Source organism: Bos javanicus, chromosome 12, assembly GCF_032452875.1.
Source record: "Bos javanicus breed banteng chromosome 12, ARS-OSU_banteng_1.0, whole genome shotgun sequence".
Lineage (NCBI taxonomy): Eukaryota > Metazoa > Chordata > Mammalia > Artiodactyla > Bovidae > Bos > Bos javanicus.
In genome coordinates this window covers 68,213,379-68,240,796 of record NC_083879.1, presented here as the reverse complement: position 1 = coordinate 68,240,796, position 27,418 = coordinate 68,213,379, and the positions used below count along the sequence as shown (strand labels likewise).

The window sequence follows — 27,418 nt, the reverse complement described above, 5'->3', positions numbered from 1 at the left end:
GGTAGCCCACCAGGCTCCTCTGTCCATGGTATTCTCCAGGCAAGAATACTGGAGTGGGCTGCTATTTCCTCCTCCAGGGGATCTTCCTGACCTGGGGACTGAACCCATGTCTCCTGTGTCTCCTGCCTTGAAGGTGGATTACTTACCACTGAGCCACCTGGGAAGCCCTCTCTTTAAACAGCCCTGATTTAAAAAGAAAGAAAGAAAGAAAAAAGTAAAAGAAAAGACTTGTTTCTTATTGCACTGTAGGCTTCTACAAGACAGGCAAGATTTCTACAACCCTAGCCTGCCAAATTTCTGTTATACAGTAGCATCCCATACTATTTTTGAATAAAGTACACAGATGACTTGAGAAGCATTAATGAGTATCAGTGACTGTAGGTCACAAGCAACAGGTAATACCACTCATTTGTCAATGAATTGATCATGACTTGTGGAAGTAACATTTTAAGTTTTATTGGAAACAGAAACACAAGGGGTTATGAGGCTCTCACTAGCTGCCCTTCACAGAAACTAAGTATTTCTTATAACTACCCTCTGAAACAGCTTAATTCAGAACAAACACTTTGCTGTCCCCTGCACCTGGTGTACATGTGTGCTCCTGCTCAGTCGTGTCTGACTCTTTGCTCAGGCTCCTCTGTCCATGGAATTTTCCGGGAAAAAATACTGGAATGGGTTGCCATTTCCCCCTCCAGAGGAGCTTCCCAACCCTGGGATCAAGCCTGCATCTCCTGCAATTGGCCGGCAGATGCTTTACAGCTGAGCCACCTGGGAAGCCCCCATATGCTTGGAATGATCTTTAAAAGTAGCTCTTTGTAGGAGTTGCTTGTATATTTTTGAGATTAGTTGTTTGTCAGTTGCTTCATTTGCTATTATTTTCTCCCAACTCCTACAGCTCAGCTCCAGAAAAATAAATGACCCAATCAAAAAATGGGCCAAAGAACTAAATAGACATTTCTCCAAAGAAGACATACAGAGAGCTAACAAACACATGAAAAGATGCTCAACATCACTCATTATCAGAGAAATGCAAATCAAAACCACTATGAGGTACCATTTCACACCAGTCAGATGGCTGCGATCCAAAAGTCTACAAGCAATAAATGCTGGAGAGGGTGTGGAGAAAAGGGAACCCTCTTACACTGTTGGTGGGAATGCAAACTAGTACAGCCACTATGGAGAACAGTGTGGAGATTCCTTAAAAAACTGGAAATAGAACTGCCTTATGATCCAGCAATCCCACTGCTGGGCATACACACTGAGGAAACCAGAAGGGAAACAGACACATGTACCCCAATGTTCATCGCAGCACTGTTTATAATAGCCAGGACACGGAAGCAACCTAGATGTCCATCAGCAGATGAATGGATAAGAAAGCTATGGTACATATACACAATGGAGTATTACTCAGCCATTAAAAAGAAAACATTTGAATCAGTTCTAATGAGGTGGATGAAACTGGAGCCTATTATACAGAGTGAAGTAAGCCAGAAGGAAAAACACCAATACAGTATAATAACACATATATATGGAATTTAGAAAGATGGTAACAATAACCCTGTGTACAAGACAGCAAAAGAGACACTGATGTATAGAACAGTCTTATGGACTCTATGGGAGAGGGAGAGGGTGGGAAGATTTGGGAGAATGGCATTGAAACATGTAAAATATCATGTATGAAACGAGATGCCAGTCCAGGTTCGATGCACGATACTGGATGCTTGGGCTAGTGCACTGGGACGACCCAGAGGGATGGTATGGGGAGGGAGGAGGGAGGAGGGTTCAGGATGGGGAACACATGTATACCTGTGGTGGATTCATTTTGATATTTGGCAAAACTAATACAATTATGTAAAGTTTAAAAACAAAATAAAATTTAATAAATAAATAAATAAAGAGTGACTGAATTTTGAAAAAAAAAAAAAGTAGCTCTTTGTTGCTACTTGCAAAATCTTTCCACAGATGAAGACTCAGCTCCACTATCTGCCACTGGGCAGACAGTCTCACTCTGCATTGAGAATCAGCTGTTCCATTCTTTGTACTTTAAATGCTGCATTATAACTAATGTGAATACACTATATGCTGTCTCTTCTACTCTTAGTATTCTCTTTGCCTAAACTAAGGCTGTGTAAGAGTGTGTGTGTGTGTGTGTGTGTGTGTGTATGTGTAATATATAAATAGGCTTCCCAGGTGACTCAGTGGTAAAGATCCACTTGCCAATGCCAGAAATGTGGGTTTGATTCCTGGATTGGAAAGATCCCCTGGAAGGGGAAATGACAATCCACTCCAGCATCCACCCCTTTGAAATCCCATGAACAGAGGAGCCTGGTGGGTTACAGTCCATGGGGTCCCAAAATAGTAGGACAAGACTAAGCACAGCACAGCATATACATATATATATATATATATATATATCATATGGTAAATTTTATTTAATAAAATTGGATTAAAAGGAGAGTACTAGAGGAGTGAGGCCATCTATTGAAGTGAAAAGATAGATGTGAGCTGTATTCTATTTTTAAACTTTTTATTATATATTGGAGTATAGGTGATTAACAATGTTGTGATAGTTTCAGGTCAACAACAAAGTGACTCAGCCATACCTAAACATGTATGCATTCTCCCCCAAAATCCCCTCCCTCCAGGCTGCCACATAACATTGAACAGAGTTCCCTGTGATACACTGTGGGACTTTGCTGCTTATCCATTTTAAATATAGCAGTGTGCACATGTCCATCCCAAACTCCCTAACTATCCCTTCCCCACATAAAAGTTGTAGTCTTGACCCCAAAGAGAAGATCAGATCAGATCAGTCGCTCAGTCGTGTCCGACTCTTTGCGACCCCATGAATCACAGCACACCAGGCCTCCCTGTCCATCACCAACTCCCGGAGTTCACTCAGACTCATGTCCATCGAGTCAGTGATGCCATCCAGCCATCTCATCCTCTGTCGTCCCCTTCTCCTCCTGCCCCCAATCCCTCCCAGCATCAGAGTCTTTTCCAATGAGTCAACTCTTTGCATGAGGTGGCCAAAATACTGGAGTTTCAGCTTTAGCATCATTCCTTCCAAAGAAATCCCAGGGCTGATCTCCTTCAGAATGGACTGGTTGGATCTCCTTGCAGTCCAAGGGACTCTCAAGAGTCTTCTCCAACACTGCAGTTCAAAAGCATCAATTCTTTGGCGCTCAGCCTTCTTCACAGTCCAACTCTCACATCCATACATGACCACAGGAAAAACCATAGCCTTGACTAGATGGAGCTTTGTTGGCAAAGTAATGTCTCTGCTTTTGAATACGCTATCTAGGTTGGTCATAACCTTCCTTCCAAGGAGTAAGCATCTTTTAATTTCATGGCTGCAGTCACCATCTGTAGTGATTTTGGAGCCCAGAAAAATAAAATCTGACACTGTTTCCACTGTTTCCCCATCTATTTCCCTGTTGGTTCTAAATACAAGAGCTTTTTCTCACTAGTGTCTATCCTTGGAAACTTCCATGACTCAGGGAAAGAGGCTGTGATATCTATAAGATCTTTGATCAGTCTATGATGAAAGCAATAATGTACAGCACACTTTTTGATAGTGTTTTTTTTTTTAAATGATCATTATTCAAGTTTCTTAAACTGCCTTTATATTTTTAATACAACCTGAATAGTCAACACAATTCTCATAGACATGTTTTTTGACACAAGAATATCATCAATGATCTGGGACATATTTTCACACTGCTGTGTTCAGTTGCTCAGTTATGTCCAACTCTTTGCAACCCTTTGGAATGTAGCCTGCCAGGCCCCCCTGTCAATGAGATTTTCCAGGCAAGAATACTGGAGCCAGTTTCCATTTCCTCCTCCTCCAGGTGGTCTTCCCAACCATGGGATCCAACCCGTGTCTCCTGCACTGCAGGTGAATTCTTTACCTCTGAGCCATAGGGGAAGCCAATTTTTCACATTCTATATATAAGTATATATATATAATATTATATATATGTTATAATTATGTAAATTTTATATATATTAAATATATAAATGTTTATAAAATGTTATATATATAAATATTCTATATATATGCTATATATAACATACATATGTATAAAATGTTATATATATATAAAAAATAGATCCTGTAGAACATTTCAGTCTCACTGGACAAATATCAGATATGCTTTGCTTTAGGCTGGTCAGTCTGCTGGAAAAATGTTCTGACTTCCTCATGAACAGAATTACTACAGCTGCAAAAACCATCAATAAATTTGTCACTGTTTTAGTCATGAAAATAGTGTAAGTCTTTCTTCTTCAACTACCTTTTTAAAATTGTGATTTCCAAGGGCATTTTATATATGGCATTAGAAGGCTCTGTTTTTTTGGGCTCCAAAATCACTGCAGATGGTGATAGCAGCCATGAAATTAAAAGACGCTTGCTCCTTGGAAGAAAAGTTATGACCAACCTAGACAGCATATTAAAAAGCAGAGACATTACTTTGCCAACAAAGGTCTGTCTAGTCAAAGCTATGGTTTTTCCAGTAGTCATGTATGGATGTGAGAGTTGGACTATAAAGACAGCTGAGGGTCGAAGAATTGACGCTTTTGAACTGTGGTGTTGGAGAAGACTCTTGAGCATCCCTTGGACAGGAAGGAGACGCAACCAGTCCATCCTAAAGGAAATCAGTCCTGAATATTCATTGGAAGGACTGATGCTAAAGCTGAAACTCCAATACTTTGGCTACCTGATGCGAAGAACTGACTCATTGGAAAAAACCCTGATGCTGGGAAAGATTGAAGGCTGGAGGAGAAGGGGATAACAGAGGATGAGGTGGTTGGATGGCATCACCAACTCAATGGACATGAGTTTGAGTAAGCTTCCGGAGTTGGTGATGGACAGGGAGGCCTGGCCTGCTGTAGTCCATGGGGTCTCAAAGTGTCGGACATGACTGAGCAACTGAAGTGAACTGAAAAAACACTCAAAGACACGTGCTATTACTAATGTAATTAAAAAATAATGCATTAATACTTAATAACTAAAACCCGAATTACTAATAACATACCTGCTATATTTTCTTCTGATAGTCTCAAACCTAAGGCTTTCCTTATAAGCTTCCAGTTCTTCAGAATTCGAGATTAGACTACTTACATCTTTTCTATGTAAAATATACTGGGATCTGTAGTGCTCACATCTACAGAGATTAACCCCAAAATATTATGCTCTGTGTTATAAAAATGATACAGATTTCCAAATGGGAAACAATCTTCTTTTTCAAGATTGTGAACTGAATGGTACTCATGGCAACCCACTCCAGTATTCACGCCTGGAAAATCCCATGGACAGAGGAGCCCGGCAAGCTTTAGTCCATAGGGTCACAAAGAGTCGGACACGACTGGAGTAACTTAACACACACATACATATGTCTATTATCTTGTTTGAAAATCCTAAGAAAGGCCTCAAGCTTTCCACTCGTAACTGGGCAAAACTTACATATTTTTAACTATTGTCTTTAAGAGTTTGTTCCAATACCCAGTGATAAACTGAATATGGTAATGTTACCTTCTTTAACCTAAAGCCTACTTTTGCTTTTAGTATTGATATATACAGACGGTGTCATACATGTTGCATTTTCAATGATTGATTTTGCAAGACATGTTTATGTATTCCAAATATTTTTGCTGCTTTAAAGGTCTCAAAATGCATTTTCAGAGTTTTACCTTCTTTCATATTAGCTGTGGGCAAACCAAATAAGAACTATAGAGGGAAAGGAGTGCGTGTTTCTTCTTATCCCTAAGATCACAACCAAAATGTTCACTTGTTCTTGTTACTTCTCTCCTGGCTCTGTGTGTGTGTGTGTGTGTGTGTGTGTGTGTGTGCACACTCAGTCATGGGTTAGGTTAACTGCACTGTTTTAAAAAAAGTTTTTTTTTTTTTTTTAAATGTGGTAATAGAGTAGCTCATATTTTTATTATTCCTGAGATAGTTTAATTGTTAAAGAAAACACTGTGGTTTATATAAAGGCCCCTGTAAGTGAGGTATCAGTGCTGTATGATCAAGTTGGTATTTTCAGACTTGAAAGTACCTTTCAGTACATCCTTAAAATGTACAACAAAGGGAAGTGATTTGCTGAAATAAAAATGTTATATCTGGCTCAAGCCCAAATTGCTCAAGGCCATGTAAAAATCTGAGGAGATGCAGACATAACAGGCTCACTAGGTTGGAAGTAATGTCACATTTTTCTAAATGCAAAGACTAATCCGGTGCCACTTGCTAAGTTGGGCTCAGGTTTCATCGACAATCTTTCTTAACCTCTTATTTTCCACTTGTGGATTTTTTTCCCCTCAAACATACTCCAGTTGCTTAGACACAGCATGCAAGGGATTTTAAAACTGTTTTTGAACTGCATGTATTTAAATAATTTCATTAACTTTTATGTTTGACTGAGCAAAAGTTTTCAGTCTTCAAATGCTTTATTGTATTTTAATGGTTCACAAAATGATTTCTTTTTCCAGCATGAAATTTTACAGCTCAGTGGCTGACATTGTATAGTAGCTGTGTTATGTGCCTAATAGCTTATGTCATTTCAGTAGTGAAAACAGGGAGAGAATACGGTAATTATGACCACTTGGAAAAGATACCCGTATGGCCAATCAGTTACTTTTCTTCTTATTTAATGTACCATTTTAATACGATAATTGTTGTAATGATGTGAAATATTATACTTATCAAAAAGCCCAGAGTGTTCAAATAAGAAACAAACAAAAGAGTTTAGCCTGAGTTGTGAACCTCCCTGAACTTTGCTGCCCAGGACAGGAGGGTCCTGATGTTGTTGGAAAGTTCCAGTTTAGAGTATTTTGCCCCTTGATCTTTTTCCTCCTTTCTCCACTTTTAGGGAGATTGTTACTCTTTTGTTTCCAGCACTTTTCTTCCTTTTCATCAGCTTTCATCTAATCATATGGTTTGGGCAGAAACTTCTGAATAGCGGACCCCGACTCTACATGCTCAGCCTGCAGTCACCCTGGAGCTGCAGGACAGTAATGCCACGTTTGCCAGACACTTCCACCACTGTTAGCACATTTTCATGTATCTTAACAGTGGAGTTTACCTTCACTATCTTCCTTTTCAAAATGTATTGGTGAGTCCCCTGTATTTGGGCTTCCCAGATGACTCAGGGGTAAAGAATCTTCCTGCCAATGCAGGATACACAGGTTCAATCCCTGGGACAAGAAGATTCCTTGAGTAGGAAGTGGCAACCCACTCCAGTATCCTTGCCTGAAAAATCCCATGGACAGAGGAGCCTGACTACAGTCTGTGGGGTCACAAAGAGCCAGACACAGCTGAGCATGTGCACACATACCCCTATATTTACTCTACAATATTAAATTAACAAATGTCTAGTTAATAAAGTTTACAATCAGTAAACTTGTAGACTTGTACAGTAGACTTTTCTTTCCGGCCTCAAATGCGTATTAAGCTAGTGCTTCTCAAATTGTGATCTATGAACCACCTGTGCCAGAAACAATTGAGTCATTCTCTTAAAATGTCAACTCCAAAGTCCCACCCTGGGACTTGAGAAACAGTACCACACCAATGAGCCATTTTAACAAATCCCCAGACAATACTTACACATGCCAGATTTTGAGAACCGGTATGATACGTTTTCAAAACTTATAAAAAATGTTTGAAAGACTATATCCTTCTTTCTACTCCATTTATCACATTCTCTATGATATATTTCTTTCCCTCTACTCTAATCCAGGCCCTTATCCCTTATGTCTGGATAATCAAAAATGATTCCCTGGTTTCTAGTCTTTTGATGCTGCCAGATTTGTCACCTTGGATCTTAAGTTTAACATTCTAACCACTGGCTTTCTAGTGAAATGCACTCTTTTACTCCTAGATATTAATGACATCTTGTTAGTTAAGGCACCTCGTTAACACCTATAAAATCCTCTCCTCAAGAGAATTGGATTACTTGCTATTCTTCAACACATATGCCCTGTTATAATTCTGTGCCTTTGCTCAGGTTTTTCCAGGTACCTTGCCATTTTCACTTAAATTCAATATATTTATTATACAAAATCGGCATCCTCCTTGAAAGATAGCCTTAGCACTTTCAATGGCCTCCGCTCATCCTCAAAAGCATCATTCAGACACAAGCTATGTCTCTATGAAGGTTATTTGCATCTGGGTTGAGGCATCATAACACAATCATCCACACTTTTCAATAGAAAAAATATTGATTTGACTATAATTCCAGTTTACAAAGATATACCAGAATGAATTTAAAACAGCTTTTGAGAATGTCTCTTTAAGCATAGGCACATAAAACGGGCCACTTCTGTTAGGGATAAGAGGAATAAAAAAGGAGTAGGGATAGGAAAGACTTTAGCAATGTCATCCTGAAACAGATCAAATGAACAAAAAATAAACCATGGTTTTAGGAATTTACTTCCACATCTGAGACAGAAGCTGAAAGGAATGTGCTTTAGTCAGAAGTTAACATAAGCAGATCGATGGCTCTATAACTCCATGTTTTGGGGAAGGGGTCTGAAAAATGCCTACTCAGCTGGGGTGTGTTACAAAAATGGAGATTTCTCTACCTCTGTATGCTCAAGGGCCTCAGAGGTGTGAAAGTCTTTCATTAAAAAAACAAGAAACAAGTGAAGAAAGTATCACTATATGTTTTTTTAGCCTATAAAACCCTTGACAATAGGCTCGTTTGTTTTATGGGCACATTTTTATGCTGTGCCTATAACAGTGCTTCACACACATAGGTCATCAAACTGCAAGCTTTTAGTTGATAAGGTCGCAATCAAACAGAAATAAAAATTCTGGCATATCAAACAAAATCCAGTTATTTTGTGTTAATAAATTTTTACTATGATAATAAGAAGTAGTATAACAAACATAAAGGTGATTCCAAAATAAAGATTCAAAGATACAGATAAAATGTAGGTTATTCAGTTGCTCTAAGACTTGCTTCAAACATCCACAATATCAAATCTTTAATAGGAGCGGTCTTAGATAAGGTTGAAAATTACAACTTAAACATTTATTTTTTTTGTGCTAAGCCATTAAGGTCAATTTAATAAAATTTCATATAGCTATAGGCCCAGCTGTTTAATAATGAAGAAAGCTGTGTACCAGTTTAAAAAAGGCTTCAGGGGTTGTTTTATATGCTGTTTTTTTTTTGTTGTTGTTTGTTTGTTTGTTTTACAATTCAGCTAAGCCAGGGGTCATTCAAATACGGAGAGATTGGAAAAAATAAATTCACAATGATGGCTGAGCTCACTGTTTACAATAGCAATGGAATCTGACGTGGTGGGGTGTAACTGACTATATAAGCAGCCTATGGTGATGCACCTTTCTGGAAAAAATGTTTTTTGTGTTTTTCTTTTGTCTTAAGACAAAAGAATTTAATGGGTTTGATATCCCTACACATATACAATGAAAATACACACGTTTAAATTGATGATACAGAACTTTCCTTCACATTTTGAGAAAAAAAAATAATGTATTTTTTTAAATCTTGAATTTCCTTTTAATTACTTCTTAGTGACTTTATGTCCAATCAATGCTATTGGACTGGGTTTCCCTGGTAGCTCAGATGGTAAAGAGTCTGCCTGCAATGCAGGAGACCAGGGTTAGATCTCTGGGTCAGACAGGTCCCCTGGAGGAGAGGGGATGGCAACCGACTCCAGTATTCTTGTGTGGAGAATTCCATGGATAGAGACTGGTGGGCTACAGTCTATGCGGTCACAAAGAGTTGACACTACCAAGAGACTAACACACACACACACACATGCACACACAAACACACACCACCATTGGAGAACTTTTGCCTTATTCTTACCTATTTCTCCTGATATTGGTACTCTTCTATATGTGTACCAGGTATTATTCTTTGGAAGATAACCTGTAATTCTTAGATTTATAAAGGAAAAAAAAAAAACAAACCTGTTTGCAGCCCTTTATGACAAATTCCAGCGGAAAAGACTTGTGTAGCCTTTCCAATCCAGCAGATCACACCTACACACTGGGAAAATCTGAAGAAAAGCCTAGAAGTGTCTTTCTCTATAGAGTAGAAGAGTCCCACCTTTCATCAGTCCACACAGTTTGTCATTTCTCTGACATCGAGCTCTAAGGTGAGTGCAAGATGCCCTGGGGAAATCAGGGAAAGAAACCATCTCCAAGTTTTGTATTCACAGTTGCAAGGAACACCTCATCTGTGTTTGGCAAAAGGATAAAGGATTGCTCCCACCACACTCAAAAAAGAGGAACACAGGGAACACTGCGGCAAAACACCATAGACTATATTAACTTAAGCCATTTAGGTGTTTGGGGGACAATAAAATCATCTCTCTGAAACGGAACCACAGAAGCTGGATCTCATCATATTGTAATGGACTTTATGAAACATAGGGGCTCTATCCACTACATAGTTGCATGAATGCAACCTCAGGCAAGTGATATACACTACTGCTACACGAATACTTTGAGGCTTTGTATTGTTTTTCCAAATTGTCTCCAGAGTTAATATGAGTGATGAACATGGGATCAGTAATTTTTAACGACAGACACTAGAAATACCTGAAGGAGCAAACCCGATGTAGAATGTCATTGAGCGTGTTCAGTTCAGTTCAGTTCAGTCTCTCAGTTGGGTCTGACTTTTTGCGACCCTATGAATCACAGCACGCCAGGCCTCCCTGTCCATCACCAACTCCCGGACTTTACCCAAACTCATGTCCATCGAATTGGTGATGCCATCCAGCCATCTCATCCTCTGTTGTCTGCTTCTCCTCCTGCCCCCAATCCCTCCCAGCATCAGGGTCTTTTCCAATGAGTTAACTCTTTGCATGAGGTGGCCAAAGTATTGGCGTTTCAGCTTCAGCATCAGTCCTTCCAATGAACATCTAGGATTGGTCTCCTTTAGGATGGACTGGTTGGATCTCCTTGCAGTCCAAGGGACTCTTAAGAGTCTTCTCCAATACCACAGTTCAAAAGCATCAATTCTTTGGCACTCAGCTTTCTTCACAGTCCAACTCTCACATCCATACATGACTACTGGAAAAACCATAGCCTTGACTAGATGGACCTTTGTTGGCAAAGTTATGTCTCTGTTTTTTAATATGCTGTCTAGGTTGGTCATAATTTTCCTTCCAAGGAGTAAGCGTCTTTTAATTTCATGGCTGCAATCACCATCTGCAGTGATTTTGGAGCCCCCCAAAATAAAGTCTGACACTGTTTCCCTTGTTTCCCCATCTATTTCCCATGTTAAAAAAAGGCTATTTTGAATATAAATTATTCTGCTAATACAAAAACTGTAATGAACCTTGATTGCTGCTGCTGCTGCTAAGTCACTTCAGTCATGTCCAACTCTGTGTGACCCCACAGACGGCAGCCCGCCAGGCTCCGCCATCCCTGGGATTCTCCAGGCAAGAACACTGGAGTGGGTTGCCATTTCCTTCTCCAATGCATGAAAGTGAAAGTGAAGTCACTCAGTTGTGTCCGACTCTTAGCAACCTCATGGACTGCAGCCTACCAGGCTCCTCCATCCATGGGATTTCATTCAGCTCAATGTATTCAATTCCTCCACTGTGACGGTACAACAATTGGCTTTGAGCAGGTTCCCAGGAGGTAGTCTCAGTCCTTTTTCTCCAGGGACATACAAAACTATGCATGGAAAACAATATGAGATGGAAAACTGTATTTGGCAGGTAAATATAAAATTTGCAAAACACACACACACACACACACACACACAAAACTGTAAAATACGAAGCCTAAACATAGAGTGAGATAAGTGAGATCAAAATCATCAAGAACTTAAGGGAAAAAAACAAAACAAAACCCTGAAATGTTTATCTCAATTGTCTTTTAGAAAAGTGATTTGTTCAACTTGGATTTGCTGCAGTTCTTTGAATTATTTGATAGAGTAAGACATGGCCATAGTCTCTCTGGACTTCAAGGCAAATGTATCCAGCCAACCCAGAAACTCAAAGCACACATCAAAGCACATCTTCCCATGGGAAGACTTGGCTCTGTAGACTCAATCATTGCCAAATAAGCCATTGGCTTGGAATGGGATTGTTCTGGGCAGAGGTAAGAGCTAAGAAATGGAGGACAGTTAGCAGAGGAAACTGCAGAGAGTGACAGAAGTTGTTCTTGTTCTAGGACAGATACGCAGGTTCCCAAGAAAATTACCTGTGATGCCCAAGGGCCACATCCAAGCACGTGTACTGATGTTACCCCAACCTCAACAATAGTCTCTGAGCTGCTTTTGTTGCCTTTCCTCTCACTTCTCCAATATTTTAGTCGCTTAGTCGTGTCTGACTCTTTGCGACCCAAGAACCGCAGCACGCCAGGCCTCCCTGTCCATCACCAACTCCCGGAGTTCACCCAAACCCATGTCCATTGAGTTGGTGATGCCATCTAACCATCTCATCCTCTCTCATCCCCTTCTCCTCCTGCCTTCAATCTTTCCCAGCATCAGAGTTCTCCAATGAGTCAGCTCTTCACATCAGGTGCCCAAAGTATTGGAGTTTCAGCTTCAACATCAGTCCTTCCAATGAACACCAAGGACTGATGTCCTTTAGGATGGACTGGTTGGATCTCCTTGCAGTTCAAGGGATTCTCCAATACTTAGCCCAATGCTTATCAGTTAGTACACACACAGTCACCATTTGCTGAGTGAATTATTTAATATACTCGCATGCATTGGAGCACCAGTTATTCTATAACATAAGACAGCCTATCTAACAAATATCCTCCAGTTCACTCTCTTCATTTTGGTCCTCCATTTTTTTTCAATATTTTGCTTTACTGCTGTTTGTGTATGTGTGTGTGTATAACTTAACAACTTAACAGAGATGTTAGGAAAAGAAAAATCTGACAAAGGAACAACTTTCAATTCACTTGAAGGAAAATATTGACATTCATGAAACCAAACAAAGCTCTTGGTGCCCCTCTATCTTTAACATGCCTCTACCAGCAAAGAAAAGCACAAGGGTTAACAGATTTAGCAGGGAAAGCAGATTGTAGTTCCATTGACAGCTAGGAAATGAAATGACATCCAGTATTTGATGACTGCCCTCAATTAGCCTATGCAAAGCAAGAATTAATTACCAGCATTGAGAAAGCTCACCTCTGACTTTTCTTTCAAGATCTCACTTACACTGAGTGTTCCTCTGGTGTTATAAATGTAAGTCTAGTAGACTTGATAACTTGCTTTTCCCTTAAAATATTTTAATTTGAAGTAGTATTTATTTAATATGGTAACCCATATTTGATGGCAGACAACTCTTAGCTAACCTAAGAAACATAAATCTATATATAGATGTAGATAAAGATAAATAATATATGTGCTTAGTCCTGACTCTTTGTGACCACAAATAGGTCTGTAGCCTGCCAGGCTCCTCTGCCCAAGGGATTCTCCAGGCAATACTGGAGTGGCTTGCCATGCCTTCCTCCAGCGGATCTTCCCAACCCAGGGATCGAACACAGGTCTCTGCATTGCAGGCAGATTCTTTACTGTCTGAGCCACCAGCGAAACCCATTTAGATTTATAAGAAAAGATATATGAATGAGTATGATTTACGTATATAGAATGCAATGGGCCTTAGCAGTACCATTGCACATATTAGCTTTGGAATTCTCAAGGCAGCAATTAAATGTATTAATGTAAACCTATAAAATAATTTTATTACTATACAGGGAAATAGATTATAAAAATAATCTCCGTATAGGTACAGATCCTATTTTTTGACATACTCCCCTAACAAAAGTTGTATATCTTTTTCCCAAGCTAGTAATGAAATAAAAGCAAATGAATCCCTAAAGCCATTCGCTTAATGAGATAATTTTGTTAAGCAAACAATAAAAACCTCATTGACAACAAAGACATCATGTCAGAACATACAGGAATGCCCAAATAAAAGGCTAGAATGTGATTTGCCTGCTTTCGGGGAGTAATCTGTGCAAATGGAAAGGCTTAGCTTGGTTTATCTAATATTAGTAGAAAGTATCAATCTTAGATAATGTAAGAGTTAAGAAATACAAGCAAGTGTCAGAATGTAAGAAATATAAACACTGGGAAATGGAGAAAATATTTTTCCATTCCAAATAAAGTGGGCTTGGGAGAGGAAAGTGACATTTGTTTGAGCATCTAAATTCCAGCTCAAGTGTGGGATCCTTTTCCCCATGGCTGTGCAATGATAACAGCATGTACCAGTTAGAAAGCTAAACTCAAAAGCTACCAACTGGGCGGGGGTCAGAAGAGTAAGGAAATGAAACATGTATCTTTTTTGGAAGACCACTTAACCAGATGTGGGTTTAATTCCTAGCCTTTATTATTATAGGTATCATTATGGATAAAGAAACAAGATAGGGGTTGGTTATATGAGCAAATGTGCTTCATCATAATATTAACATAACTGTCCTATCCATTGGTCATTTTTTGGTGAAGAATGGCCCAAATCCCACTCATCTCCATAGCACTTGACATTTCTGAAAGTCAGCAGTGGAAGGGATGGGTTTAATGGTTTAAGAGGGACACAGTGAGCATGATTAAAAGGTTTTTATGTCATATATACGGCACAAGCATCACAACTGACTTAGTAACAGCCCACCATGTTTGGGGTTTTCCAAACTTGCTCTTAATGGAGCCAAGGGCAGAATTACAAATGTGTGCTGGTCTTAATAATGTACACTGAATATATTGAACATACTTTGAAAGATCAATTAGAGAAATGGACCAATAGATCCAGATATTAATTCTCTGTCCCAATACTGGGGACACTGGGGCTCAAAAGAGATGCTATGCACAGTCTCTAAAGAAACTTTAATGAGGTAGTAAAAGAGAGTTGGTTGACCTGTCCTGCTCTCATGTATTTCATCTGTAAGATATGGATGTTTGTAGTGTCTATTTCAGAGTTGGCCTTAAAGTGCTCCAAACCCTGCCTGCACAAAGTGAGGGTCCAATACACAAATGATGACTACTATTAATATTATTAATAAAATAAAATTCAATCCCCTAATTCTTTAAAATAATGCTTTGAGAGATTACTTACATTGTGTTTCCTTTTTTAAATACTTCTCTGTCAAAAGAGGTTTGGTTGTTTCTCCAGGCCAGTGCTCAGTGAAAATGTAGAAAATAAAAGGTTTTAGAGGCAAATGAAACTGGATTGTGTTTTGTAAAGGGGGTTTATTGTTTCTGGCTGCAGCACTTCATTTTAAAAAGCCAATTATTTTCCCACACCAACAGTGAGCAAATAATGAGTCATACTGCAGAATTTTGTGACTTTTCAGAGAATTTTTTTTTGACAGCAATATATCTCTAGTAACTTTAAAATTCTGTTGAAATTGGTTTGTTTAGACAATGTTCGCCAACTTCTGCCTTGGGTGTTAAGAGCGAGCCACTCAGTTTTAGCAAAGCAAGGCTGGGCTGACTGTTTTTGAATACAGCAATGTTGCAGTCTGCCCCAAAGTAAATAGAAACTGGCAATTTGAGAATGTCATCAACCCAGAGCTTTCAAAAGTGTTAAATATTTAACCATAGCTAATAGACTGCAAAGTAATACTTGCTTGGCCAGATACATGTGCTTTTCATTTCTCCCTGATCACACTTGGCATCATCTTTTTTTGTAGCCTCACTCAGCATTTCAGAAGCAGAGGAGGCCAGAAGGTAGCAACAACCACCTGGTTCTAGAAAACTGAGGATTTAAGTTGAGGAGAGTGCTTTCGAATTTAGACTTTGGACCTGGGTTCAAATCTCAGACATGAAATCTGAACTCCATGTGACTTTCAGCAGGTAACTCACTTCTGGAGGCTGTAGTTTCTGCACATGTGAAGTCTTGTAAGTGGTTTGAGAAACGATGTAACACAGTGCCAAGCACAGAGTGAGCCCCAAATTATTGGCAATAGGTATATAATTGTTTACTGTTGTGATTTTGTACTGTGTTTTTTAGTGTTGTTGTGTTGTTTATTGTTGTTGAGTTGTTGTGATATCAAGTATTTCCTTTCTCTGAACATTCACCTTTGTTTCTTCTCTTGGAATGTTCCTCCCTCCGGCTTTCTATGGCTATCCCTTTCTCAACCTTTCCTGTCTTACATTAGATGGCTTCTCCTCCCACAGGGGCTTTTGCTGATCCTAATCTTTCTGGTTAAAGCAGCTGTTCTTTATCTCCCCACCACACTGGCCCCAACCTCACTGCCCACTGTGCCTCGGTTTAGTGTATTACCTGATTGTAACAAACTATATTAAGTATTTAGTTTTTAAACCTGTTGATGAGAGTCCCTTGGACTGCAAGGAGGTCCAACCAGTCCATTCATTCTAAAGGAGATCAGTCCTGGGTGTTCTTTGGAAGGAATGATGCTAAAGCTGAAACTCCAGTACTTTGGCCACCTCATGTGAAGAGTTGACTCATTGAAAAAGACTCTGATGCTGGAAGGGATTGGGGGCAGGAGGAAAAGGGGACGACAGAGGATGAGATGGCTGGATGGCATCACCGACTCAATGGACGTGAGTTTTAGTGAACTCTGGGAGTTGCTGATGGACAGGGAGGCCTGGTGTGCTGCAATTCATGGGGTTGCAAAGAGTCGGACACGACTGAGCAACTGAACTGAACTGAACTGATGGTCCTCTTGCAGTCAAGTGCAAGGTCCTTAAAGGAGGGACATTCTCTTTCTTTTTCACCATGAATTTCCAGAGCCCGAACAGGCCATGATTCACTGGGACTTCTAAATAAATGCTTATTGATGAACCAAGTCTGATTATGAGGAGTGTACCTCTGTAATCACTTTTAAAATTTATGCATTAGGATGTTGCTCAGAGTACAGCATTATTAAAGAGAGTTCCTGAAAAAGTTAATCCATCACTAAGGCATTATACATGACTTTTACTAATTATAGCATTGAGTGTGTCATTAGTGTCTGGGATTCTGGTAAAAGTAATATGCTAAGGAGAGGTTGGAGAAAAGTGTATTATATTAGCATAACTTATCTCCTAATCAAGTTCAAAATATAAGACACTTTGTGATAACGTCCCTAAATGTTCCAGTGCTCTTAGGAATGGCTCCAAGAAGTGGGATACAGGGGAAGGTGACCAATAGTCTAGGAGAGTGGGAAGGGGTTAATAGCCCTCCTTTCTTCTTTTTCATGATAACTTGACCTTCAATGAATGTACTAGCACTCTGTTCCCCTGGTCACCTGATATATACTATGTTACTTAGGAACAATATCTACAGGAAAAATGACCCAGATTGACAAATTAAGTCTAGTCTGGGAAGAACTAGAAATAAGTTATAAAAGTCTGGGATAGTCTTCCCAGCTTGGGGTGTCCCTGAATGTCTTGACTTTTCTGTCTCTTCTGCCCCTTGATTTATACAAGGACAGCTGTGCCCAGTGGTCTGTCAGAAACACTGGCTGTTCTGGGCCAGGAGGCATCTAAGCCAAAGTGGCTCTTTGGTCTCCTGGATTTGAACTTACCTCCCTGCCTCTGAGCTGTCTGTCACATGGCAAAAAGAGGTTGGTGCAGCTCTCTGAATGGCCACAGGACCTCCGCCTAAAGAGAATCCTTGAAGCGTCCACACTTTCCATCTTACATTTTTGTAATGAATCTAAGGTCAAGGGCAGTTGTTAGGGATTGAATGTGTATGTCCTCTCAAATTCATATGCTGAAGCCCTAACCCCCAATGTGATGGTATTTGCAGGCAGGACCACTGGGAGGTAATTAGGTTTAGATGAAGTCCCAAAGGTGGGGCCACCATCATGGGATGAGTGACTTTATAGAAGAGGAAGAGAGAGTAGCTCATTATCTCTCTATGTGAAGACACAGTGAGAAGGTGGCCATCTGCAAGTTAGGAAAAGGACACTTGCCAGGAATTGAATCTGTGACCTTGACTTTGGATTTCTAGCCTCCAGAAATGTGAGTGATACATTGCTGTTGGTTAAATCACCCAGTCTTAGTATCTTGTAATGGCAATCAGAGCTGATTAAGGACAGACTTTTAATACTCAGTGCTCAGCAGTCGCTGAGAAGATACCTAGCAGGCAAAGCAGGACAGGGAATGGTTTCAGAAATCACAGATGATTCCTGGTGACCCAGATGGTTAAGAATTTGCTTGCAGTGCAGGAGATATGGGTTTGATCCCTGGGTTAGGAAGATCCCCAGGAGAAGAGAATGGCTATCTTCTCCAGTATTCTTGCCTGGAGAATTCCATGGACAGAAGAGCCTGGCAGGTACAGTCTCTGGAGTTGCAAAGAGTCAGACATGGCTGAGTGACTAACACTTTCATTTTTTCACTTTTACTAATCAAAGGACATAGATTGAGACTGACTAGGATGAGAAAACCATGAAAGAGAAGGCTGCTCCAACTTCTGATTAGCCAAGAAGTTTGGCAGAGAGGTGAGTGCAGGGAATCTCTGTAGACAGACAGCAGTAAGTGAGACACAGGAATATGAATGGCTATTTTGAAACTATTTCTTGCAGTATAGAAGCTAAATAAAGTAGTTGGACTGTATACATAGGCTCAATAAATACACAAGTGAGAGTGACATTTTAATACTCTAAAACTATCTTCATGTCTTATTCTCTACCTCTCTTATTATTTATTAGCTAAATTCTGTGCAAAAGTGCTTTATTTGTAATGATACACAGTGTCCTATCATGGAAGATATTATTATTATTAATTGGCTATGCTGTGTGGCTTGTGGGATCTTGGTTCCCTGATCAGGAATTGAACCTAGGTTCCTGGCAGTGAAAGTACCAAGTCCTAACCACTGGACCATCAGGGAATCCCCTATCACGGAAGATATTAAAGGGAAAATGTCTCACCACGGAAGCAGTGATTCTGATATTTGACATGACTCCTTTTCCTAGCACTCTAGTCATTCCTAAAGACAGCAGATTCTAATTAAAAAAAGGATGGAGGAGGCTGTCAAAAGAACTCCAGCTTCTGGGTGGGATCATACAACCCCTCAGTACGATGCTGTGGTAGGGGGTCTGTGCCCCTCTGCTGCTTAGGAGATGGGTCCCCACCTGAAGAGTGAAGAGCAGGACGTGACTGGCAAAGCCAGGGCAGGACTGACATCCTGAAATTCCATTATTGTTACAGGACTGTCTACCCAAGCTTCTTTCTTCTTGTTTGTCTTCCTTCTGTACATACTGCCTTTATAATATTCCCCAAACACACCTCTCCTTACTCCACTCTGCTCTCAAATGGTGCCTCGCTGCCCACCACCAGATGTACTAGGTCAGGCCTTCCCACTGAAATCCTTCATTTCTATCCGTGCAGATTTCATATTAAGCCAAATACTACACTATACACCAGACAGAATGGAACAAGCAGGAGGTATAGGCTTGTGCTGTTGCAAATTTGAACACATTGAGAAAGCCCAAAACGTAAGCAATACCAGTATCTTTGTAAAGAACAAAAAAAAAAGGACACAGAACTAAGGACTCACCTTACAGTTATAGAGCATTAGTTGACACCATTACTTATTATTATTATTATTATTAGTGATATTCCAGCAATAGCTTTGGTACTTAGGTCTCAAAGACCACTGAACAAGGACATGCAATGAAGATAATACCCAAAAGCACACTGTGAGATGTGGTATGAATTCTCTCTCCACAATATCACTTGTGAGTGATCATGCAGAACGGTGGTTTTGGCAACTTGGTTCCACTCTCTCTCCAGAGTCCTAATCTTTTTCAGACTAAACAGGCTGCAAGAAACTCTGAACTTCTATTGTCAGCCCTAATCCAAGTATGATGCCTCCCATGCTTAATATTCATAAGGATTGGGAACTTTTATATTTTCCTTATTTGGTAGTTGAATATTTTGATGATTTTTATTCAGCAACCCATATTCCCATCCTATCAACTAAACATCTCATGTAGTTGACCTTTAAAAGTTATGCATTTTGATAGCTCAGTTGGTAAACAATCTGCCTGCAATGCAGGAGACCCCGGTACGATCACTGGTTTGGGAAGATCTGCTGGAGAAGGGATAGGCTACCCACTCCAGTATTCTTGGGCTTCCCTTGTGACTCAGCTGGCAAAGAATCTGCTTGCCACACAGGAGACTTGGGTTTAATCCCTGGGTTGGGATGATCCCCTGGAGAAGGGAAAGGCTACCTCCTCTAATATTCTGGCCTGGAAAATTCCATGGACTGTATAGTCTATGGGGTTGCAAAGAGTCAGACATGACTTTGCAACTTTCACTTTCTCAGTTTTAGTCTCAAGGGTAAACAAACAAACAAACAATGAACCACATGCCTAAGTGTGAACCAAGACACCAAACCTGTCATCCTGAGACTCTTCAAAGCCCACGGACTTCTGTCTGGCCTTTAATGAAGCCAAATTGCAGCAGATACTCCCTGTCACTTGTGAGACAATGAGATGATACAGGAGACAACGCCAAAAAGTAGCACTGCCCTGCATCTTCAATTAGCCATGAAGGGAAAATGAGACAAAGAGTCATGTATAATTTAGAGGCTAGCTCTCTGGTTCTTCCTGCTGTGGGAAGTTTTTCACCGAGGAAGGAAGCGTGATTTAGTGCAATGAACAGATCTGGGGGTCAGTCATCTTGGGTTGTGTTTCCAGTCAGCTCCCTGACTTACTTTATGACCTTGTAGGCTGCTTCATTTCTATCGAAGAGACGAAAACAACTTGTATTTATAGATTACATGTTTGGTTATCCTGGGCAGGGGCAATGCCAACAGTCCTTTGATATATGTTACTATTATGTTTAGTACAAAAGACCTTGGTGATGAACAAAGATGTTGGTGTTTGAAAATAAAAATGAGTTTCAAAGCCTGGGAGGAAAAGATGACAAAGAGTACTTTAATGAGGTTACAAGGTATCTCCTTTTCTACCTAGAGAGTTGTGCTTTGTTTTGTGTTTTAATTAGTCAGCAAACTGTAAACCATGCTCACGATGAGAGCTGTTTAAGTAAGTGTCAAATAAGACTGTAACCTTATTTGACCAAGAAAGTATGTGGGCATAAAGGATTTATTTTCCAGTAGAAGTGGGTCTTTGTCTACTAAGAACCTTAAGGTGCAGTGCTGAGAAAACTTAAGAAGTTGGAAAGCTGACTTGGGCGAGCAAATTTCAAATAGCGGTTGTTGGATATCTGAACAGATATCTACTGAAAAAGAAATCATCAGACTCCACAGAAAAACCCAGAAAGAAGGCAGATAGAATCCCACTCCTGCTATGAAGAGTGTGGAGAAGCAAGGGCTAGAGGAGGCCAGAGGAGGATGGTGGGCAGAGGAGCCTGGACAAGGACTCCCCTTTGTAAGGCAGAGGACCTCGGGAGGGACTGAAGGAGGAGCAAACTGCAGTAAGTTGAGACCACTGTTAGGCTCTGACTCAGGCAAGATGGGCTTTTCTGAAGGTTCTCCTCCTGAACCATAGTTTTCCATCTTTCCTTTAAATCCTTATTCAGCAAAGTAACATAAAAAACCTAATCAGGGTCACACCTTGTGAACCCGTTACTTGTACTTGTCCACTCTTGACCTGAGGAAAGGTGGTACCCGCAGTGAGGAAAGGGCAGCCAAGAGTTCCTCATCTGGGAGTCCATCCCCTGAAGAAAAGCAAGCCCTTAGTGGAGTCTGAGCTTTGCAGTTGGCTGACTGGGTTTCCTCTATGTAGGGCTCAAGATAGCTTACTTCTTAGCCAGCAGAACCATGGCAGAGCCTGTAACCACTGCCTTTAGAGGATGTCTGCTGCCTCTTTCCAGCCTTCACGGATTGGCCTGATGCCAACCTGATGCCAACCAGTCTTCTCAGAAACCCCAGGTCTGTGGGAGGCAGAAGCTCGGCTACACCTGGAAAACCCTTAAGATCATGAAAGAGAAAAGCGAGCACTAGGGTTTGCCAATCTGTGGCTCCGAGCATGCCTTGTTCCTTTATACAGAGTTCCTGAGTACAATAGCAGCTGCTCCCCTGTCCCACCCAACTTCTCTCCACCTTAGAGCTGGTGTTCTGAGGGGTTAGCCGGTCCCTCTGAGGATGGATGTTTGGAGACAGCTCATGAGCAAGCAGCCCTCCAGTCAGAAGCATAGTCAATATTTAGGTTTCAAACCCAAGAGCTGAGAACAGTGTACAGATTACAAATCTCTAGAAAATGGCTTTCCCTCACCAATACCTCCACCCCCTCTCCCCCTACTGCCCCCAAAAAGCAGAGAATTCAAACAGCCTCAAGAGGCATAAAAGAGAAAGCAAGAGCCTTAGGATTCAGAGACAAATTTCATCTCCTAGTTAGGTTTCTGGAAAGAAGTAAGTAAATGCCATATTAACTGTCCACAACTTGGCTATAAGTATTCTATGGAGAAGCCACTGAGGAAAAAGAACAGTCGACTATGACCAGCTTGGATGTGAGGGTTCACTTAGGGAACCCTGAAAGCCATGCACGCTACCTGGCTGCAAGGGATCCATGCCAGCAGTTTCAAGGCTGTACCCGGTTTGGTCGGAGGTTCCAACAGTTTCCTCCCACGTGATGAGGGCAGGCGCTTATTGCAGAGGGGCCTAGGAGAGTCCAGGCTCCGTCTCACCGCCTTGAAAAACATACTTGATGAGGAGGAGCGTGAAAAGGTCATCTTGAAGAAAGCAAACTGAGGGGGCTGAGACTCAGCTAAACTTGAGAGAGGAAGTCAGGAGAATACAGCTTGAAACACTCAGGCCCTCATTTGTTTCTGTGATTAGGATTATCCTTCCTGTTGCTCTTACTGTTGTTATTGTTGCTGAGTAGCTAAGTCGTGTCCAACTCCTTCGCCAACCCAATGACTGTGGCCCATCAGACTCCTCTGTCCGTGGGATTCTCCAGGCAAAAATACTGGAGTGGGTTGTCATTTCCTTCCTTCCCATCCAGGGATTGAACCCATGTCTTCTGCTCATTATTTACCACTGAGCCACCAGGGAAGCCCTTACCTTCTTGGGAGATGGCCAAAACATTTTACCTCCACAGAAGTGATCACACAAGCATGAGTCGACGTGCCTAAGCAATATCCAGGTTGAATACCTTCTGCCCAAGGCCTGAGACAGCCACGGCCTTCAGCACCATCACCAAAGTGCTCTCCTCCTGGCCCCTCTTCATCTCAAACATCTGCTCTTACTTTTTGAAGAATGTCTTCAGGATCTTCTAAGGTCAAGTTGTGGAAAAAGGGGGGCGGGTAAATTGAAATAGCACCATCTTAACCTGGTTGCCTTCTCAAACAGGTGGCTGATCAATCAAGAAACTAGGGCTAATTTTCAAAGACAGCACTGTGCAAACACACAACAGAAAGCATGTCTCCAGGAGGACCCCAGGACCAAAAATCTTCAGTCTACGGAACTCAGAGAATAGAAACATCACCACTAGCGTGCTGGACAAAGCGAAAAGCCCATCCATAAGGAGAACCTGGCTTCCGGTAACACCAGTAGCTTGTATGAACTGATTTGAGACTAGCCAATCAGCTTCCAACTTTGATTTTCCCCTTAACTCCTTAAATTTCACCTGAAACCCTGGATAGAGGAAACTGATTTGAACCCTGTCTCTGGTCTCCTTTCTGGTGGACCTAAGAGTAAAGCTGTTTGCTTTCTCAAAAGCCATCACTGCAGTCCTGGCTTCTATGTGTGTCTTGCTGGGTAGCATCTCTGCTGCTGCTGCTAAGTCACTTCAGTCGTGTCTGACTCTGTGCAACCCCATAGACAGCAGCCCACCAGGCTCCCTCGTCCCTGAGATTCTCCAGGCAAGAACACTGGAGTGGGTTGCCATTTCCTTCTCCAATGCATGAAAGTGAAAAGTGAAAGTGAAGTTGCTCAATCATGTCCGACTCTTAGCCACCCCACGGACTGCAGCCTACCAGGCTCCTCTGTCCATGGGATTTTCCAGGCAAGAGCACTGGAGTGGGGTGCCATTGCCTTCTCCACCTCTAAGCCTCTACAAAACTGCTGAACTGGCCCATTTCTCCAGGAGCAGACCCTCGGAATGCAGAGAGAACAAATTCCATTAGCACACTAGCAAATGGGTTGGAGGATATGGTATTTAATGTCTCAGCTCAAAGAAATAATGGCATGTAACAGACCAGTTGCCAGCTTAGTAGCCCAGTGAAAAATCTCCTTTACTAAAGATTAGTATCTCAAGAAGCCAAGAAGGAAATACCTGTGGGTGTACAGAAAGTGAATTAATGCTAATATTTATTGACCACTTAGTATTAGGCACTATATTAAGTGCTTTACGTATTTTATTTCATGTAATTCTAAAGTTAATGTTCCAAGATGGCTGCTGTTATTTGTCTTTACCCATGGCATAATTGAAGCATGTCTGAATAATCAAAAAGGCAAGTAATATATCTATTTATTTTATATCCATACAGATGCAGTTTTTTTAAAAAAATATTTATATATTTTAATTGGAGGATAAATACTTTATAATATTGTGATGGCCTCTCCATACATCAGCATGAATCAGCCATAGGCATACATGTGACCCCTCCCTCTTCCCTCCCCATCCCATCCCTCCAGGTTGTCACAGAGCAACAGCTTTGGGTTCCCTTCATCATACATCAAACTCCCACTGACTGCCTATTTTAATATATATATTTCAATGCATTCAATGCAATCCTTATCAAACTACCAACAGTATTTTTTACAGAAATAGAATAAATAATTTCACAATTTGTATGGAAACACAGAAGATCCCAAATAGTCAAAGCAATCTTGAGAGAAAAGAAGGGAACTGGAGGAATCAACCTTCCTGACTTTAGACTATATTACAAAACTACAGTCATCAAGACTGTATGGTACTGGCACAAAAACAAAATATAGACCAGTGGAACAAGATAGAAAACCTGGGGATAAATCCAGGCACCCAAGTGTAGGGTGTTTAAAGAACAATTAGGATTCAAAGACAGAAAGTAGATGGACTTTGTTTTGGTTCTGGTCTTTGCCAATAAATAAGGTGACCAACTGTTCCAGTTTGCAAAGGTCTGTCTTGGATTTAGCATACAGTGTGGGATATTCCTCAGAATGATCAACCATTCCCTACTGCCAAAACTAAGTTGTTTTCAGCTACTTGTCTAGTATATTCAAAAATCTAAGCTCCTGAAAGTCTAGGATAGAGGCTAAGCATTTTTGGTTGTACTACGTTTCCCATGTCATGCTAATGGTGGAAAAAAGTGACTTAATTTCCATCTGGTGGAGGTGCCAAACCACACCTAACATAACTATAGCATGGAAGCAAGGGCAGTGCTGCCTAGGGTCCCTTTTGGGGTCCTTCAAGATAGTTTCCCCCCACCACCCCCTGCCACAATGCTCACTGAGCTCAGAAAAGATCCAAGTTAATTTCTGGAGAGCACAAAGTCTTTCTAATGCCAGATCATTAGAAATAGAAAATAAAGGAAATTTGCAACATTTCTTTGCTGCAGCTCGAGATTGCTGACAATGTCCAGTCTGTGTTCAGAGAACAGAAAATAAGTGATGTAAAGAAACCTTCATGAGCACTGCCTTTTTGGATTCCTTTAACTCATGACAGAAGCTAGGGAATGAATTTGAGAATGTATGTGAGTATGTGTGTTTATGTTGATAATGTCCTGGTTGCTAATGTCTTAAATTAAGAAAAATCAATATATTTTGGTTTCCTGAATTTCACCTGGTTTCCTATTTAAAAATTGTCTGTGTTAAGCCTAGACAGGGCTTCCCTGGGGAGCTCAGCTCTAAAGAATCTGCCTGCAATGTAAGAGACCAGGGTTCAATCCCTGGGTTGGGAAGATTTGCTGGACAAAAAAATGGCAACCCACTCCAGTACTCTTGCCTGGGAATTTCCATGGACAGAGGATCCTGGTGGACTAGAGTCCACAGAGTCCACAAAGAGTCAGACATGACTGAAGTGACTTAGCACAAGCCTGAACAAAGTCAGTGTAGAGACCAAGACAATGATTCTAGCCTGAAAAAAAAAAAAAAAAAGCAAGTGCAGAATACAAGAGAAAAATGTTAATTAACAGACTGCTAGTGACTATATAACATCCAGCTGAAGACTAGAAGGGGGGTACTCTTTCTGCCTCCTGATACCTATGTCAGAAGGTTTCTCTATCTCCTTTATACTTTAATAAAACTTTGTTACATACACACACACAAAATATATGGAAGGGGTGAGGTTGGAGAAATTGGTGGGCAAGTGGATATCAAGTGAAGGTGACTGAGAGGAAAAAACAGCTGGTAGGCAAGGGACCAAGAAGCAGCAGGGAGGTGGAGGGGTCCTACCTGACTCTGAACATCTCTCCTCCCAGAAACCTTTGTGACATTCTGGGGTCCCTCATCTGCCATGTGCAGCAGTCACTACAGTTTGCGTTTCTCTACAACCTGGATTATTTTACCAGCTATTTAACAAGACTAAACAAATGGTGTTAACCTCAGAAAGCACAGTACGTTCTGTTTACAGACGTGTACATTCCTTCCTACTATTAAACTGTGATAACCTTTGGCCAGAAATATATACTCCTCTGCTCTGTCTTCTCTGAGAAGAAATTTTCTTTCTGTTCTCACATGATCACTGAAGAAACAAAGATTACCATATTTAGTGGAAGACAAAAGGGCATGCTGTTAGAAAAATATTGACTTAGAAAACCTTATCCCTGAGAAAAAGATTGTTAATGAGATGAGCCAATGAAAAATTCCCAGCGAGATTTATAGAACTTAGAAACATTTTTTTTTTTTTGCCGATGTTCACATGTCACTTTAAGTTGACCCAGAGCATTAAATCCAGGCTAATTTTAGCTAGTTACTATATTTTTAGAATTAAGGGCTTAAATACCACTATTGTAGTGAAAAAAGTAAGGTATGAAGCTGCCTGGTTGGAATCTGGTAAGAGCATCCTGTTTTGAAAGAAATTTCCCATAACCACTCCTTTTATTGAATCACTCTTTCAGCATGTCCCTTCCTCTGTTTTGCCTTATTACCATTTTTGCAACACATGTCCTGTTCCCTAAAGTGCACTGAGGAGAGAGGAGGTATCTGATTCATTCATTCATTCATTCCATCATCAACATTTACTTAGTAGCTGGTATGTGTCAGGCTTAATTCTAGTGCCTGGAATACACTGGTGAATGAAAACACAGTCAGTGAATCAGGTGCACAGGCTTGGGGATGGAGGATTGGTAAGTGAACAAGAAATCATGATGCCACCTCTACATGCTAAGGAATGGATAAACTTAATGGCTCTAAGGACCTAATCTTAAATGGTTAAGGAAGGATTCACAGGGAAAATGACACTTAAGCAGAGTCAATTGTTTTGCAGGTTAGTAATAGTAATCCAAGCCCTAGGGGTGGGAAGACCAGTGCTGGCCATGGACAGGGCACATGTCAAGTAACAGTCTTGCAGTCAAGGCACTGGTGGGTCCTGAGGTCATGGTCTCCACCGAGCACTCAGCTTCGTGCAGTGGACAAGGCATTCACTCAACAC

At 40.8% G+C, this 27,418-nt stretch overlaps 1 protein-coding gene and 1 non-coding gene across 3 annotated transcripts in view; both read right to left on the bottom strand.

Annotated features, from left to right (window-relative positions):
- Positions 1-27,418, bottom strand: part of GPC6 (glypican 6) — a 1,234,631-nt gene that overhangs the window by 665,806 nt on the left and 541,407 nt on the right. The window lies entirely within an intron of this gene.
- Positions 18,696-18,768, bottom strand: TRNAE-UUC (transfer RNA glutamic acid (anticodon UUC)). Its single transcript has one exon. It is a non-coding gene; the product is annotated as a tRNA-Glu (tRNA).